Raw genomic sequence first — 5,379 nt, 5'->3', positions numbered from 1 at the left:
TGGAAACTTGGCCACCTATAATGACACAATGCGAAGGTTTCCCAATTGTTTGATTTTTTTTGAATTTTTTATGCCCGTTTCAAAATGCGGTCAAAACGGCGGGAATGACCGTTCCTAGCTAGTGGTTGAATCTTGGAATTTTATTGGTGTTTCTCTAGTTAAATAGGTACTTATGTACCTAGAAATGATTTTTGTAAAAAATAAATAGCAAACTATGATGCAGGTGCAGTTCAAATTTGACCCGCTTCCTAATAAATCGACGGAAATTTGTCTTTTTCACGAGAGGAGGATCAAATCTTTTTACACCCAACCATTTGGTCAATTGTGCATTAAATATGGCCTAATATTTTAGAAAAATGATTTGGTCAAATTTTGCAACAATTATTTGGGAGGTCCTTCACAAAAAAAAAACCTTTTGGGCACTCAAAAAATTGAAAATGGTTTTTCCGTCCAAGGAAAATGAAAACTTCCTTAGGCAATATTGTTTGTCATTCCAATATGCACCCTTGTGCACAATATGAGATCATTTGAACAAACTATGCCATGAATGTGGCCATAAGATTGATCATTTGGCTTGAAAGCCATTGATCTCCACACGTGATAGCTCGTTTCTGAGAACACTTTTTAAAAATAATTGCCGTATTACAAGTTTGTTATTTTTCCTGGAAACTTGGCCACATATAATGACACAATGCGAAGGTTTCCCAATTTTTTGATTTTTTTTGAATTTTTTATGCCTGTTTCAAAATGCGGTCAAAACGGCGGGAATGACCGTTCCTAGCTAGTGGTTGAATCTTGCAATTTTTTTGGTGTTTCTATGATTAAATAGAAACTTATGTACCTAGAAATGATTTTTGGAAAAATAAAAAATCAGACTATAAGGCAGCTATAGTTCAAATTTGACCCGCTTCCAGCTGAATCGGCGAAAATTTGTCTTTTTCACGAGAGGAGGATCGAAACTCTTTACACCCAACCATTTGGTCAATTGTGCATTAAATATGGCATAACATTTTAGAAAAATGATTTGGTCCAATTTTGCAACAATTATTTGGTAGGTTCTTCACAAAAAAGCCCCTTTTGGACACTCAAAAAATGAAAAATGGGCACTTGAAAAACCTCCTCAATTATTGACGAGAGGTGGATAGACAGCTATTGAGACACAAGCATTTGGTCAATTGTACCTAAAATATGATATAATATTATTGAAAAATAGAGTGGTGCCATTTTGCAACAAATATTGGTAGGTGCTTCAAAAAATATATACCATTTTCGACACTCCAAAGGTTGAAAATGTTTTTTTGCAAATAAAACTCATTTTTGAGATCAATTTTTAAAGATATTTGTATTATTCCAGGTTTGTTATTTTTCTGAAAAACAAGTCTCACTTGTGACACGATGCTATTGTTCTTATTTTTTTTTCTAATTCTATGATGTTATAAAATAGGTGACATGATTTAGCATATTATTTAATTGATTACGACCAATTTAGATGGTTATAAAATCGTCAAAGTGTGTACTACATTGTGATTGGTGGAACTGTTTGTGGCACAGATCGATGAGATGGCAGACATCCTACCATCCATTGCTAGCAATCCAACGTCCATCCATCCGTTCATGCAAAGAAAGGAAAAAAACCCACCGCACCAAACCCTACCTCTCTCTCACCCCTCGTCCCTTCCTTCCGCCTGCCGCTTCCCTCTCTCTGTCCCCGATCCAGATTGGCCTCTCCCTCACCCCTCGCGCCACGCCCTCCTTCCCTCGCGCTGGCACCGGCAGCGCCCTCCTTCCCTCGCGCTGCACTCGAACCTCGCTCCCGCTCCCAGCTCTTCTTCCTCCGCCCACGCCTCCAACCCCACCCCCTTCTCCTTCCCTCAGATCTCGATCTGCCGCCGCCCCCAACCCCACCGCCACCGCCACCATCGACGACCCTCGCCGTAGACGAGGTTGAGGCTGACCCAAGATCGAGCCCATGCCCAGAGCCGCCCCCAAGATTCGCAGGCAACCCCACGCCAATCAGGACCTCAATCTGGATCGAGCAGGCGCTCTCCACCGATGGGGCTTGGGCAGGCGAGCCAACCGCATCGGATTCGGCCCTCAGCTCCTCCGGTGGCCAGAAAGGCGCCACGGAGGCTCGCGGAGCATGGGGACGTTGCTCGCCGCCCTCACCGCACCTCCATTCCCCTCCACCACCTTCCCTCCCTCCCTCTACACTCCCGTCTATATAAGGTACGCCTCCCTCTCCCCTCACCTCTCTCCCCGCGCTTCCGGAAGTCGGGGTCTAGGGTTTGGTGCACCGGTGCGCTGATGGATCTGGCGGGGTTGCAGGTGTGCTGCAGGAGGGCGGCCGGATGTTGGACACGCCGACGAGCCCGCCGGGCGGCGGCTTCGGCAGCGTCAGGGAGCAGGACAGGATCCTGCCCATCGCCAACATCAGCAGCATCATGAAGAAGGCCATCCTGGCCAACGGCAAGATCGCCAAGGACGCCAAGGAGACCGTGCGAGAGTGCATCTTGAAGTTCATTGCTTCATCGCCAACGAGTGAGTGCCTCTGTTGACCGCTGCCGCTCTGTTTTGCCTGCCCGAATCAAGTGTGGTCTGGTGCTGACCTAGCGCCGTTTTGTCTTGTCTGTATTGTAGGGCGAGCGACAAGTGCTAGAGGGAGAAGTGCAAGACCATCAACATCGATGACCTGCTCTGGGCGATGGCCACGCTAGGCTTTTAGGAGTACATTGAGCCCCTCAAGGTTTATCTGTAGAATTACAGAGAGGTGCATGCCCATTTAGCCATGTGGGATTTTTTATCTGAACTAATTGGGGATGGATTAGTGCTTTGAGAGTTAGGTAGGTCCATGATAGTTTAATATGTTGCTGTTGTAGCCTGAAAAGCTCTGTTTGGCACTTTCGTTAGTCCTAGTTGGAAAATTTAAACACTCATGTTCAGCTTGGTGACTGATGAGACCCCACACTGCCTGGCACCAATCATCTTATTGTCCTTAGAACAAGTGTTGATTTATCCCTCCAATTACTACTATCATTGAGATCTTCAATTCTTTTCTGTACTATTAATTCAGATAACTGAATGATTTGAAGCACTAAGAATTGTCTCCGGAGTCCAACTATTAAACTATTTAAGTAGCTACTGAATCTGCTTGCTTGGTTATGGCAGACATACATGTCTTACAAATTCGTTATTCTTGTTTGAAGCTAAGCTAGGCTACTATAGTTCCAGCAAAAAACAGGGGAGCCGCTCTTTTTGTTCTTCACTAATAAATTCTTGTTTGAATGCATATCCTGGGGGTGGTGAAGCTGGGAGCCTTCCTCCCCATAAAAATACTTTGCTCTTCATTATGAGCAATGCCCTTATATAATTAGCTGCTAGGAGTGTTTATATACTTGATCACCACACCTCTACTATTCTGGTTACTTTTGCTTTCTTCTCTGTAGTTGTCCAGTGCATAACAGTTTTATGTGTGGCTTGTTATTTTGTTACCAGCCTACTTTCTTGTGCTCCTGGTCGAGTCTTGTGGAGAAGCAAGGCGAATCGGGCATCATCTCACTTGTGCCTATGTGGTAAGAATAGAACACCACTCTCGCTTGATGTGCATGTATTAGTACAACAAAGCACTCTTACATGGTGATTGTTAGCGACACAACAATTATCTTGCAACATAGCTTGCCAAATTGCTTGCTTGCTTACTATATAACCTGTACTGCTAAACATGTTATCCTACTCCATGATGTTGTATCATTTGCAAATACTCCTGGACATCGGCTCCCATTAGCTATAATCTGTACCTCTAAAAGAGGAGTATAAACTGGACTAATCTGTACTCTATTATGCTTGAGACTTGATCCAAGCCGTATTAATTGTTGCCAGTGATGTTATTATCTACTCTAATGGCTGATGAATCTGTACCTGCCATACCATGTGGAATGACTAATGAATTTGTACCCGAATACCATGTGTAATGATTGTTATTTTTGCATCATTTAAACATTTTTTCTGCTATATAGTTTCTCACTCATGATTGATCTACTGCAGGTGAATGAGGTTTTCAAATGTTGGAAGGAGGAGGAGAATAGGAACTTCTGTTATGTCTTAGCATCTAAATTTTTGTTTTAATTTTCTTTGTTGTAGGATAGTTTGTTTGGCGGTTACTGTTCCTGGGATGTAAAGATATCGTATATATGTATTGCTGGAATGAATGGTTGTAATATAATAACATTGCACGTTGCCCAAGATAGCTTGTGGTGTGATGTGTTGTAATGTCAATGGCATAATAACTTCTTTTGTATTGGATCAATTTTTTCGGAAATAGGCTAGGCCCAAGTTATATTGGACAATTATTTTTGAGGGAAAAACATGAGAGGCCCAGCAAAGAAATGGCCCAAAAAAATACATGATCAAAAAGAAAATATGCTGTTAAAAGGGCCACACAAAGAAATCAATAAGGCTGAATTGTTGGGCCAGACCCATGTAGCTAATAAAAGCACAGGAAAAAATACATTAAAAAGGCCGAATTGTTGGGCTAGGCCCATGTAGAAAATCGAATTGGACCGGGCTGAATCTTGTGCCACGTCAGATTGCCACGCTGGATGCCTACGTGGCCTGGGGAGGTTGCTAGTGACCAAAACGCCACAATAGACGTATTTTGGTCATAAACGTCTTCGACCATTTCAGAAGAAAGGTCGCTATAGTCAGTTTATGATGGCCAGCTTTTGACCTTATGTTTTTTGTCACAAAAAGGTCACAAATGGAAATTTGTGACCATTCAGTGACCAATAGTGGTGGTTACAAGTTGACATATTTCTTGTAGTGAAGGTTTATGATTTATACTTTTGCATTGTGAATAGATTCATTTGAACATAAGTAATCATATGACAAAATCTATATATGTTGCTGTTATGAGAATAATCATGATGCCTTCATGTCCGTATTTTATTTTTATCGACGCCTCTACCTATAAACATGAGGACATATTTATTGTTATTGGCTTTTCGCTTAAGGACAAGAGAGGTCTAAGCTTGGGGGAGTTGATACGTCCATTTTGCATCATGCTTTTATATCGATATTTATCTCATTATGGACTGTTATTTCACTTTATGTCACAATACTTATGGCTATTCTCTCTTATTTTACAAGGTTTACATAAAGAGGGAGAATGCCGGCAGCTGGAATTCTGGTCTGGAAAAGGAGCAAATATTAGAGACCTATTCTGCGCAACTTCAAAAGTCCTGAAACTCCATGGAACGTCTTAAAAGAAATAAAGAAAAATCCACGCCAAAGATGAAGGCCAGGGGGCCCACACCCTTCTCACAAGGGTGGGGGGCACCCCCCCTAGGGCGCGCCCCCCTACCTCGTGGCCCCCCTGGTGGCTCT

General features: G+C 42.6%; 1 pseudogene; it reads left to right on the top strand.

Moving 5' to 3' along the window:
* Positions 1-2,348: 2,348 nt before the first annotated feature.
* LOC119315691 lies at positions 2,349-2,833 on the top strand (annotated as a pseudogene).
* Positions 2,834-5,379: the final 2,546 nt, after the last annotated feature.

Source organism: Triticum dicoccoides, chromosome 6A (genome assembly GCF_002162155.2).
Source record: "Triticum dicoccoides isolate Atlit2015 ecotype Zavitan chromosome 6A, WEW_v2.0, whole genome shotgun sequence".
Classification (NCBI taxonomy): domain Eukaryota; kingdom Viridiplantae; phylum Streptophyta; class Magnoliopsida; order Poales; family Poaceae; genus Triticum; species Triticum dicoccoides.
The sequence above is the reverse complement of the archived record's forward strand: the minus strand, read 5'-3'. Positions and strand labels throughout refer to the sequence as shown.